The 13,922-nt window shown below is 33.0% G+C and overlaps 2 protein-coding genes across 13 annotated transcripts in view; one reads left to right on the top strand and one right to left on the bottom strand.

Moving 5' to 3' along the window:
- LOC143237773 (choline kinase alpha-like) overlaps window positions 1-10,168 on the bottom strand; it is a 60,981-nt gene extending 50,813 nt beyond the window's left edge. The window contains exon 1 of one of the 2 annotated variants that reach the window (XM_076477351.1): window positions 9,809-10,168. The gene's annotated coding sequence lies outside the window, so the exon portion shown is untranslated. Of the gene's footprint in view, window positions 1-5,502; window positions 5,831-9,808 lie in introns of those variants that run through there. The other variant, XM_076477349.1, reaches the window with a different exon arrangement.
- A 2,254-nt stretch (window positions 10,169-12,422) lies between these two features.
- The window catches only part of LOC143240593 (band 3 anion transport protein-like), a 75,673-nt gene continuing 74,173 nt past the window's right edge, over window positions 12,423-13,922 (top strand). For 3 of the 11 annotated variants that reach the window (XR_013021834.1, XR_013021835.1, XM_076483289.1), the window contains exon 1: window positions 12,427-12,500. The gene's annotated coding sequence lies outside the window, so the exon portion shown is untranslated. Of the gene's footprint in view, window positions 12,505-12,746; window positions 12,910-13,922 lie in introns of those variants that run through there. The other 8 variants (XM_076483292.1, XM_076483294.1, XM_076483299.1 and 5 more) reach the window with 4 other exon arrangements.

Raw genomic sequence — 13,922 nt, forward strand, 5'->3', positions numbered from 1 at the left:
GTCTCAGATTAATTTCCTCTAATCCTGCTTGGAATAATTTCAAGTGTCGCGGCTATTGAGGAGTTCCTCTTTTTATTTCTGATCTAAGAAGGTAGCTTGATCTTGTTGAGTTAAAATTAATTACTCGGCATATAAAACATCTGTAGTATATCATAAACAGACCAAGAGTAGTGAAATTTCCGCTGGATAAATTTGGTACCAAGTTAACTTAGTAGGTGTTCATATCCCACAGCCTTCACTCGATAGAAGGTCGCCGGGCCAACTTTCATTGTTTTTCAAAAATTTCACTGACGAGATGTACTAGTTATTGAATATTTTATCTACAGTCATCATGCTGGGATCATGCCACTAAAAAATTACAGGTGTAGTGTTTAAAAATCTTGTTTAATAATTTTGTAATTGTTATAAGCCAACTTAATGTTGATTCGATTCTGAGTTGCTACCACTTGATTAAGATTTCTTTTTCTCAACCAATGCTTCAGTTCATAAGATTTCCATGTACTATGTTTTAACTGAGTTGAAAGGGCATATTCTGAGCAGATAATTCCATTTCTATTAATGCGTAGTTCGTTACAATATAATGTACACACTTTTATAACCATGGGGATCAACTAAAATAAATAAATACGGTAAGCCTAACGTTAAGTCTGAATATTTAGTTAAATATAAGCTTCTCGCTTTCTTTCTATAAGTTCACTCTTTATTTTATTTCAGATTTTCAATTCAGCATAAAACTATTATGTCCAAGCCAGATACCTATCTCAAATTTAGAAGAAAACAAAAAAAGTAAAATGTTTGTTTATTTATAACTTCAGGCGTAATTACTAATACTCAACAGCGTACGACATAAAGAAATATATTAGTTATTTAAATTGTATTTCATATTATTTATCACAAAGATATACATAATTACTATTACTACCAAAAATTAAAACACGTTAAGATAAAAAAATAGCATAGTATTACTTGGTCAAAATTGAAGCATATTGTGACTTTAAATCATGGACTGCACAATCACTTTCCCTTGCTGTATGCAGTCTAATATCGATTATCCCCCAAACTTGGTGAAAAAATTGAACCTCACGGCACCTAACGGATTAGATTCAGATATTATTTTAATACTAGAATTATTTTGGTGTTAATAATGTAATATAAAAAATTCACTTTTAAATTATAATTTTTCAAAGTACTCTTTCTGACATATATTTGACGGGCTGCGTAGCCTTAAGTTTTACCCTATCAAGTTATTGTGATTTCTCACTATTTGTTTTTGTTTGTTTAGCCGTGTAAGGCTAGAGGGAAGGCAGCTAGTTGGGGTACTCTTTTACCCACGAATAGTGCGATTGACCACAACATTATAACGCCCCAGGGCTGAAAGGGCGAGCATGTTTGGTGCGATGGGGATTCGAACCCTCGACTATCAGATTACGAGTCGAACGCCTTAACCCACGTGGTCATGCAAGGCCGTTTTCTTATTCACAGACCGATTAGATAATTGTGTTTTGTTTAATAAAAATTACTCCTGGTGTGTTTACAGATCTATACACGCCTATAGTCAGAAAAATAAAAAAGAAGCGAGGCTAAAATATCACCTTAGCGTAGTAAAAATATTTATTATTGCTGTTTGACATACTGAATAATATAATAAATCAGATCGCTAGTTACGCAGAAGAAAAGATGCTAGTAATAAGAAAAATCAAGAAAGTTCGTTCCTTTATCCACATAGTTAGTTGTGTATGCTTTTACTTAAAATATAATAAATCACTTAAACAATTTAATTGATTTTTAATATACGTTTGCATATAGTACACTGCTTTGAAACACGCCATTTGTTGTAGAAGAAACAAAACTGTTGTTTCTAGAAAGTTTTTTTTTGTCACTTTAGATTGTCACTTTAGCAATGTTCGTAGTTATACGAAGTGACCATTTGACAGATGCAATCGCCTCATGGAACTGCACCCCGGATTTTAACGTCGTCAGTCCGCAGACATCCCGCTGCCTCAACCAAAGGACATAGAGATGAGAAGCCGTGGTCTAACTGCCGCGTAAAATATAACTGAATGAGCCTGATTAAACATATGACTTACATACTTTTTGTCATAATTTTTTATCGTTTTATTGCAAGTAGTTTTAAAAGATATCAATGAACATTATTCGAACTTGTGACTTTAAGAGCAGCATAACCTATTCGAATTTAAAACACACATCTAAATGATTTGTATGTTAAAGCAGTCGAATAAGACGTTACAGATATCGTGTTATTTCGTATTTAATATAGTAATGATACTTCATTCATTCATGATAAGAACACTACTGTAAAACTAAAATTAAAAAGCAATTGTGTCTAAATAAACATTGCTTGAGAATACAATCATTTCTTAAATCTAGGAAACTGGGAATGTGTTATTATTCAACTTAAGCAATTCAAAACCCACACAATCATAAGTGATTCGTACCTGAAGTATATAGTTAAATTTAATGTGATCACTGTTGTACCACAGTTTAACAAATCATAACACAATATACAACTTGCATTATAGGAAAAGAAATACAACAACCAAAATTCTGTATTTTAACAATATACACAAACAAAAGAAATTAAAGTTTCTACACTTGTTTTCCGTTTTACTCTATGTGATTAGATATCTTGATTTGTTTACATCGTTCGTTAAAACTACAATAAATAAGCGTGTTGCACATTTAATACGTTTGATTAAACTACATACTCGAACTTCTGAAACAAGAATGAGTTCGTTGCTTATCCAAATTGAATTACAGTGGTATCTCAGTTCTCGAACGACTTCCTTCTCGAACAATTCGGTTTTCGAACATATTGTTTGAGAAAAAAATGTATCGGTTGTCGAGCATAAACTCGGTTCCCGAACCAAGCTGTCGTGGCCCGAACCCCCGAAATAACCCGACTGATGATCTGAACGACCCTTCGACCATTTTCGGCCCACGCCAAGCTTGCCCAAAACATTTTACCCGCACCTGTCGCTCAGTCCACAGCCCCAATAAAATCTGCTGTGAACGTTCTCGTTTTTCCTTTTGTTGTTTTTCTAAATATTCTGATTCAATACGCCACCATGGGGTTAAAGAAGGATAATGAAAGCAGCAAACCAAAAAGAAAAGTTGTTAGAGCCACAATAGAGGTGGAAAAAGATCTTATAGCGAAGTATGAGAGTGTTGTTCGCGAGTCTGACCACCTTGCTACACAGTTTGGTATGGCGAAGTCTACAGTCTGCACCATACTGAAAAATAGAGGTCATCAAAGGAGCTGATGTTGCAAAAGGAGTGACAGTGCTTACGAAACAAACATCACAAACAGTGGAAGAGGTAGAAAAACTGTTGTTGATTTGGGTAGACGAAAAAAATGAGATCATCATTTGTGAGAAAGCAAAGCAGCTGCATGCTGTCCTCCTGAAAAACAACTCTGGAACGAGTGCTGATACAAGTGATGCCTTTAAGGCTAGTAGGGGGTGGTTTGAAAAATTTAGGAAGAGGAGTGGCATACATAATGTGGTGAGACATGGGGAGGGTGCCAGGCAGAAACAAACCTCATTAGACGAGTTTTAGTGAGAAATAGGTCCAGTGAGTCTCAAGCAGGTTATAACGGTGCAAAGAGACAGAAAAGAGAAAGAATCCCAGAAGAAGAGTTACCTGACGTTTTTATAAAAGGTGGCTCACCTTCCAAACAATAATAACCCTCCTACTCTCCATGTTCTTCACCACCTTTCACTTACGCCATCAGCTCTCTACAGCACAGGTAAAGTGCAGTTAAATTTTCATTTATTGTTTTTTTATTATGTTTATAGTTTTTGTGATTGACTTTATGCATGTAAGTATTATTATACAGGTATAAATAAGCAATATTTTTACTTAAATGCTTCATAATGCATAATTTTTGGAGGTCTGTAACAGTTTAATTTAATTTACAGCATTTCTTAGGGGAAAAATTGAGTCGGTTTTCGAGCAGCTTTCTGGAACGGATTAAGTTCGAGAACCAAGGTACTACTGTATTACTAAAAATCGTTAACGCTGACGCACCTGTTTAACCAACCAGACCTTTCCACAGAGTGTGTGTGTGTGTGCGTGCGTGCGTGTAAAGCTGTGGGGAATGATGTAAAATTCGGCAAAATGGAAAATACTGTAAGTCAGGGAGTTTTTGCATTGAGGTAATTTCCTTGTACATCCCCTGAATTCAACGTTGGCTGAAGCAAATTTCGTTGTGCAGGTGAAAAACAACAAAAACGTAGCTCCTGTGTATGATGACTGGTTTGATTTTACTTTAATTATTTAATAAAACATGCTTTAACCACTATCTTTACTGAAGTGTTCACAACAGACTTACCATAAAATATCGAAAGCAGACAAATAATAATTTTGCTTTTGTTTTTTTAATTTCGTGCAAAGCTACTCGAGGGCTATCTGCGCTAGCAGTCCCTAATTTAGCAGTGTAAAACTAGAGGGAAGGCAGCTAGTCATCACCACCCACCGCCAACTCTTGGGCTACTCTTTTACCAGTGAATAGTGGGATTGACCTACATTATAACGCCCCTACGGCTGAAAGGGTGATTATGTTTGGTGCGATTGGGATTCGAACCCGCGCCCCTCGAATTACGAGACGAACGCCTTTACTCACCTGGCCATGCCAGGCCTCAAAATTAAGCCGATACCAAAGAAATGTTTAATTTTACTAATACTATTTCAGCACTATTTGAACTCTCTTCTGATATGGCTTACGTCATGTTTTCTCACAGTAAACTAGCATACTTGTAAATATCAAGCAATGTCACTTCAAAAAATTGAAGACTAGCAAACTAGCATTAAGTATTTACATCTTTAAATAAAACTTTAACACTCATATAAAACAAATACGCAAATCAACACTGAACTTCTAACAATATGCATTACGACGCCCATGTACTCCCAACCAGAGAACGCCATTTCACCCATAATTCCAGCATTTAAAACTTTAAATACTGGCGTACACTAGGATTATAATGTGAATACTAAGCAACATATCTGCATAAACATTAGTTTTTAAGATCGATTTTGTTTGAATTTAATTCAAGTTATTGGTAATGATAGTAATTTTGGTGAACGGTTTTCCTGAGGTACCTCACTTTCACTGTTTCAGCGCAGTGATCGATCGTCACTTACTTTGGTTACTGTTATATACAATATCGTTATACCCTGAAATATATGAAGTCGATTGCTGAGATCATATTATCACGAAAGATATACACAAACACTAAGAAAACACTTCCATTTTATGTGTCAACACCCATAACGATATGATAATTTATAGTTGAAGTCTTAACTGTCTTTGTTTCAAAGATTTACTTCGCATATAATTTTATACCCTAATTATCTTTAAAGTTTAAAATGAACAAATAAAGTACGTGAACTTATGCACAAATGATAAGTATACTGAAACATAGTGCAATTATTAAATAAAACTTTCAATACTGGCCCAGTCTGATAGTTAAGCCTACTTGCCTGATGACGTTTTAACGCACAAGTCTAAAAATAATATCAGTATAACAGTCCACGCCTAGCAGTATTAATGTAGAAACACCGTGTAAGAGAATGTGGGCGACGCTATCTACAGACTGCAGTCGACTTTCTTCCCGAAATTTCTCTCAATTATCTTTTTGATCGTCCGAACATCCACTGCTCAGTAATATCAAAATTCTTTTCATGCAAACAAATATCGAATTTTTTACAACAATAATAAAATGTCTCTACCAGTTACTGCTGAACAGAAAGAAAATTTACGATACATTTCTGTCGTAGCGATTTGTTTTCTGCACCAAATTTATGTCAATAATCATGGTTAAATGGCAGCGACCCCTGTACTTTACGCATTCACATCATGCACTCAATTTTAACGGAAAAGCTGTTTGTACAAGCCATAAATATTAAAGTTTTGATTTTATAAATATTAAAGTTTGATTTTATAAACTGAGATTGTAGTAGAATATAAATAAGCAGCATATAACTTTTCTCAGGAAATCAGAAATCTATAGCAAGTTATATGAATAAATTTTACAGTTGGGTAAATAGTGTATTTTAAGTAATTAATCATCAATTTTCTTACTGTGCAAACACTATTAATTTTACAGTTCAGCAGCTTACTAAATGAGTGTACTATTGTACTGCTATCACGCTGCATTTAATACAGTGTCCCAGTTTTTGATATGAAAGTTTAAAAGTGAGGATACGTTACAACAGATTTACATGTGAATATATGGTGGCGTGTTACTAAATTTTATAGTGCTAAACACCTACCAAAAATTTACAGGCGTGTGGTGTCATCATTAAGGTAAAAATTTCATATTAAAAATCCGATTTATATTTCTGTACATCTATCTGAAATAAATAAAATGTATGCAACAGTAGTTATTAAATACTACTTACATTAGTTCCAAGGTAAACAGGCATGTGTCACCAAGAGAAAACATACAACTTACCTTTCTTTAAACGAAGCAATAACGGTAAAAAATAAACAGCAGCAACTGGGTAACAAATATAAATCACTACTTTAAAAGCATATATCACATTAATTTGCTGTATTTCTAACTTGTGATAGAGTGAGTTCTATTTTATTTTATTATAACTTTACTTACCTTTCTCTTTCATTGGTCTAGTCATTAAATAAAAATCACGCCTTGAGATATTGTAATTAGGCTTGTAATATTTTTTCATCTACTGATCATTTTCCCTAGTTCCTTTATTTATTTTAATTAATAGCATTCACATTTATGTTGCATTGTTCATTGACGTCAGTGTAAACTCCTGGTCAAGGCGCGTATTTATTAACTTTTTTTTAAGTGAACATTGTGTGTGTTTTTCTTATAGAAAAACCACAACAAGCTATCTAGCTGTGTCCATCGGGAGGAATCAAGCCCCTGATTTTAGCGTTGTAAATTCAAAGACTTACCACTCTCCCAGTGGGGAATGATAAGTGATCTAATTTGTATCATAGTTGTTTGAATTTTTTGGATACCAATGATTACTAAAGTTTAATAAAATCGTTTTTATTTTTGTCAACTGTTTTTATCTTGGCTGTAGCAGCCCTTTTTTTAGTTCGTTACAAACTGTACTATAGCATTAACAAATTTAACTTTTATAATTTGTCACCAGGAATACAAAATGAAAAGCCGTTTTGTTGTATATTAAATAAATAATAAGTATTTCAAAAAACGCTTACATTGTAAACACACAGTACAGTTGTGCAACAAACAAAAATCTTCCTTTCATCTTAAAATTTCTTTTGTCGTTGACTTAAATATTCAGTTAATTCCAATTTGGTTTTCAATTATTAACATATTTGTTTTTGTCTTTTTGACAGAAAAACAAGGCAATAATTGAGAAACGATTATTTATAGCCTATAACCTACACAATAGCGTCACCTCACTCTTCTCAGGCTAGTAATATTTTTGCTAAAAATATTTTTGTTCGAGATCAAATTATACCTAATAATATAGTGTATATTTAATAAATAGTAGGTCACGTTATTTCTGTGCGTTGTTTGAATATAATCAACTTAACAATAAGGTTCAATATTTATGAATTTGAGACATTAGAATACCTCACCTTCGTCTTGTGTGAAAAATCTGTAAGTGATGGAGAAAAATAGATATTATTTTCAAATTTACCGCACTAAAATGATGACAGAACATGTAAAAAGTAAGATATTAAACCCATCGTGGGCCTGTGTAATTGAACCTCTATGTTTTGTTCCTTCAACTTAGTTTTACGTCTATTACTCGAAATACTTTCCTTAATACATAGTTCTTGTTCACTGTTGGCTCGAGAAAATATTTTAAATTGCCCGATATTTCTAGGCTCATTCAACGCACATTTATTATTACTTGAAAGCAACATACATGTTAAATTAGGTTGTTCTTGTTTGCAGGTTGTTAACCAGAAAAATGAAAAGTATTGTCGTTTCAAAAATTATCAGTTATACCATACCATTTGGTTTAGTGTTTTATGGCACAAAGCAGCTAGGTTATCTGTGTCCATACCATAACAATGGATTTTAATGTATTTTATGCTTGGTTTGAGAGATCTAGAGCCACCCTGCTAGTAAAGCAGTATGCCTACGGATTTACAACGCTAAAATCAGGGGTTCGATTTCCCTCGGTGGGTTCAGCAGATAGCCCGATGTGGCTTTGCTATAAGAAAACACAGAGATCTAGAAATAGTAAAACGTATTCTGCCCGACCACCATTTATCATATTTCTTTCCACATTTTTCAAAATATCTGTATTTTACTTCAAGATATGCTACTTTGAAAGTTGTAAGGGTAACACACAGAAGTAATGTAATGAGTACTTATTAAAAACAAATTTCCATGATCCCTTACCCGAACAAAACATAAACAAAACGTAAAGCACTGACAATTAAAATAGTAACTAGTTCATTTTTTTTCGTGGCCAATATTATTTATATGTCAGTTAAATAGTCCACAAGGATTTTAGTGGGAAAATTGAGGGTTAGTTTAAAAGTGCCGATAATAAGTTGCAGAGAAAATTGTATTTTTTATCATTATCTTTTTCTAGATAAACTGTATAGTACGTATAGTTATGTCACAATAAGATATGATTATTTTATCTGTCACCTGCTTCGTATATTTTATTTCATTTTGAGCCGTATATTTAATCGTACTGAATAATTTAATTAATTTATAGGAGTAATATTTTTTCCTTAGAATACTGAGGAAAACGTTTTAATTTTTATATTATTAAATACGATGTTTTTATTAATTATGGTATATAAATGATGTTAATTTTAATATAATATTGTAATTACTTTTACTGGCTATTCTTCACAAACTAAGTGTTTTTTAACTCGATCAATGCAGACTATATATTCCATAAATCTCTTATCGTTGTATTAACATTGTACAGAGGATGCTGAATTATTCGAGTTGTTAGCTTTTTGGCCCGGCATGGCCAAGCGCGTGAGGCGTGCGACTCGTAATCTGAGGGTCGCGGGTTCGTGCCCGCGTCGTGCCAAACATGCTCGCCCTCCCAGCCGTGGGGGCGTTATAATGTTACGCTCAATACCACAAAGAGTAGCCCAAGAGTTAGCGGTGGATGGTGATGACTATCTGCCTTCCCTCTAGTCTTACACTGCAAAATTAGGAACGACTAGCACAGATAGCCCTCGAGTAGCTTTGTGCGAAATTCAAAAACAAACAAACAATGTTAGCTTTTTTCTAATAAAAATTAGCAAAGAAATTTATGAAATTAACATCATGAAAAGTAAACGACATTCGTTAAAACACGTATTTAGCGAAAAACTCTCTCAAAATATATTGAAGTAAAAGAAATGTTCAAGTAACAATGACTCATAGTTTAGTTAAATATACCATAAATAATAACAAAAAACTCAATTTTAGATGATTTCATAAATATTAGTACTCTGATGTTTTTTCATGAATTATTTATTCAGGCGTGGTATACATGTCAATACTTGGATCACCTACGACAATATATAAATAATATGTAATGAATCACTATTTTTGGATCGCATAATTTTTCTCCATGCTACATTCCATATAGGTACACTTTTTTATACACTTTCAATTAAGATTTAAAATTGAAAACATCAATTTTTTTATCATCAAATCATAGCAACTTCTTTCGTATTAAATACCAGAATGTATTAATAGTGAGATGGAACAAGCAGCAACTAAAAAACTCAAACTGAATGAAACATACTATAGATTTCATTGCGAAATGTTTCAAATAGAATGTATAAATATGGATTTATAACATGGCGGTGACTTACGGTTTTATCTTTTACATAAAAAAACGACACCATATCATCTGGTGACCTTTTTGATGAACTTGGACATCCTCGCCATATTAGATATTACTGTAAGCGGTCATTCTCCAATAAATATTTATGTGTGGGGAAGGAAGTGCACAAGACATACAACATTGGTGCTTCACTCAGTAGCCCTCCAGTGGTATGTCTGCGAATTTATACCGGTAAAAACAGAGTTTCGATACTCATTGTAGGTAAAGCACAGATAGGCCTTTGTGTAACTTTGTGCTTAATACCAGATAACATTCACTGAGGAATTTTAATTTAAAAAAATATGATGTTTTAAGCGTCCTTACTCAACGAAGGACAATTGCTTTAAACACTATGTTACTAAAATAGCTTGGCGAAGAATCACGATTTACTTTTGTTTGTAACCCAGCATGCTTCTTCTTAAGCATCATGCTGTAGCACTCTCACGTCTTCCGAGTTGTTGTTCTCATCTATAAATAGGTATGAATAAAACTGAATCAGCTTATATATTTAAAAAAAACACGAGAAATTTATATATGGTAAAAACTTTTAGACTACATTGTTCTTATTTTTTATTATACTTTTATATATTATAAAATAAGACAACTTTATAAGTGTGTTATCGTTTAGGATAACAAACCAAAATTTGAAATAACACAACACAATACACAAACAACAAAATACTATGTAGCTCTTCAAGACTGTCTTTTCATTTCCACTAACGAGAAAAGTAAACATTTACACCTGTGGAGCCTTTTATTAGCCGCGGCATAACGGCTCAGAGTGTGTCTCTCAGTTATTTTATTGTTTGTTTGTGTGTTTCACGTACAAAATTTTAGCTCGTAGCTCTATCATCTCACGATCTATTGGAGAGCTAATTACAGATTTGAACTCAAGAGGTCAAACCGTTTACTTGATGTATCTGACCACGCCAAAGTTCTCATTTACTCTAATCCTGCTAAAAGAATTTCATTTTGAGGCTAGGCTGGTGAAGAGCCTGATGAGTAATAAAATGGAATGGGGAATATTCGCCCCTCAAGCTTGGTATTCAGGCGCGTAGATCCTGGGGGGTGGGGGTATACACACCCGTCATTTTAGGTGGGGGTATGGTGCATACAATCATCCCCCCTTACAGTTTGGTCTGTTGAATTGTTTTATTGCATCACAGGCCTACAAACTGTGTGTTTGTTCTTGTGATTCTCGTGTTCTTACCAATCAAATTACATAATTAGGCCTAGATGTAGGCTTTTTCAGTAGCCGAAATGTACATTTCTTATATAGGCGTGCTTCTAAGCTTTTCGATTTAAGCGATAGTCCGTAAGTATCAGTCAGTAGACCTAAGTATACATGCAAGTATCATAGCAACAAGATTACTCTGTGACTTACAGATTTACAGCTTTCAGGTCCACGTAATCAGAGGTTACCAATTTGCAAATTGAATAGTCCACATAAGTGGTTGCAAAAATTATGCCCCCCATCGGGTGTAAAAAAATCTACGCCCCTGTTGATATTGCTGGCGTACAAATCATATAGCTAATTAAAAGAAATGAAACTGTCTCATGGATTAATTTATTCTAATTTTACCTAAAATAGTTTCAAGTGTCATGGCTATTAAAGATTCCCTTTTGTTTTTCAGGAAGTCACTCATATTGCTAGAAACCAAGTTTCGATATCTATATTCATTGTGTAGTTTACAAACAAACTTAAACTTATGTGAATTGATGGCTTCCATCGTTGTCAGCGTCAACAGATTCAATAAGCTAATCACCTTTTCAGAAAGATAAAAACAGCAACTGGAGCATAACCTTGTATCTCAGAACGGCTGGTATGAGTATTACCACTTTTTCGACCTTCCTAGGTCATCTTCAGGTTAAGAAAGATAGAATATGCAAGTAACCTGAAGATGACCTAGGAAGGTCGAAACATTGTTCTCTCATTATCAATAAAAGTGTTAATACCCATATCAACCGTTCTGAGATATTTTTTTATTCCAAGTGGGTTCCTCGTCATCAAGAATGGAGCATAACTTTTTTTTTTTCTAATTGTGGTCTTTCATTCTGTTATCTTCGTCTCCTACGAGTCCAGTGGTAAGTCTTTGGATTTACAACGCTAAAATCAGGGGTTCGATCCCCCTCGGTGGACTCAGCAGATAGCCCAATGTGGCAGTGCTATAAGAAAACACACACTGTCTTCATATTTTATCACAAAGAAATCGGAGATCTGTATCTTATCGATTCCCCCATAACATTGTAAATTTCAGTAGCAACAAAATATGAAATACAGATGACAGAATGAGGTAAAAACAATGTTTTTGTTATATTGTTTTCTTTAAAGACAACGTAAAAAGCAGGGATTAATTTTAAAGTTTTCGCAATTTTCTTTGTGAACGTACGTTATGTTCTGTGATATTCATGCGTTATAGTGAACACTTATTCAAGTTAATGAAATGCATTTTACGTTTAAAAAACACTTACTTTACAAGAAATTAAATCAAAGTAAATTGTATAGATGAAAGGAAATATAATATTCTTAAATTTATATTTTTTTTGAAGAATTTTATTGTGTACCCACGTGCACTAACTATTGACAAGGAAATCCTTTCCGTTTGAGGGCGTTATAAATGTTTACTGTTTTGAGATGAAGGCGGATTACGGTAAGAAGGAGTTTATTACGGAAAAATTAGGTTCGTAAGTATTTCTATTCGATTTTCACGCAAAACTGTCATTCTGCTATTTTATTTGGAACAAATAATTATAGACTTTCATATGCAACCTATTTTTAATATGTAATAGTACACAGGTTTTTATATTAAACAAAATCAAGGTTTCAAATTTCATTTTCGGTCTTCACATAGTAGTCCGACACAGATTCACTCACCACTTAGAAAAAGGCATGGTGTTCTGCTTAGATAAAACTTGTGTTGCTTTGGTTAAAAGTTGGGATATGTGTTTTGATTTGGGTAGTTGTGGCTATGGCTCGAATCATTTAACATGTGTAAAGTAATTAGACTATCATCTGGTAATTTGGTAATTTTTCGTTCTTGAAGAAAGTAATTTTGAAACGGATAAAAAAATTAAAGTTGTTATATAAAAGTAAGTTGATGCTAATATAAGATTAAACTTAATGATTAATTGTTGAAGTCTAGCTTTTAAGTGAGTTTTAACGAAAGCTCCATAAATCACATGCAATAATTAAGTCTTGTAAGATGTATCACAATTTGGCAAATATTAAATCTTAAAACATTATTTATATAGAAATTGGAAATATATAAAAAGTTAAGGACAAAGTAAAAACAGTTGAAAGTAAAATATTAATATTGAGCTGAATTTAAACTATTTGTTTCTGACAGCTTAACATGTTTTTATTGGTAAGCTCAGCATTAATTCAAGTAAACAATAAATTAAAGTAATTTATGATATCTGCAATTACAGAAACTGAGAAAATATTCTGAAATTGACAAGTTATAAATACATTATATTAACCAGAATAAAGTAGGCTTAATAAGAGTTAAGCCTATATGCTCTTTCTGTCTTAGGCTTATGTGATGGCGCTGTTTTTCCAGCTTATTTGGTTGAAAGTTGTTTCTGTTTTCATTTTTAGCTTTTTTGTTTAAATTTGGAATATTGTATGTGATATATATATATATGCATTTTGTAAACTTATAGAATAGATAATCTTTCACTTTATAGTTTTTAATTTGATTTTGTCATTTTATAAGTTTGGTTTGTATTTGGATCTGGGATTGTAAAGCTTTATCATTTTTAACATACCTCATTCATTTTTCATCTACTTTTGACCTCTTAAGTGTTCTCTCACTGACAATTTATCACTATTTCTAACAGTTGTAAATACTATGATTAGACTGTCTCTAGTTTTTGCCTAACAAGTAAAAAAACAGATAAAGATAATTTCTTCTCAGTTTAAACTGTATAAACCAGAAAGCAGTTTAATAGTTTGTCTTTGCACTGGAACGTATAAGTAAGCCCGAACCAGAAGTTGCAACATCCTTCTTAGGCTTAAAATTTGAAAAAAGGTTCTATAACTCTTGAATTCTTGTTTTCATTGCTTTTCATCAAAGAAATATAAAGTTGTAGATATTTATTTA

The sequence above is a fragment of the Tachypleus tridentatus genome, chromosome 13, assembly GCF_004210375.1.
Source record: "Tachypleus tridentatus isolate NWPU-2018 chromosome 13, ASM421037v1, whole genome shotgun sequence".
Lineage (NCBI taxonomy): Eukaryota > Metazoa > Arthropoda > Merostomata > Xiphosura > Limulidae > Tachypleus > Tachypleus tridentatus.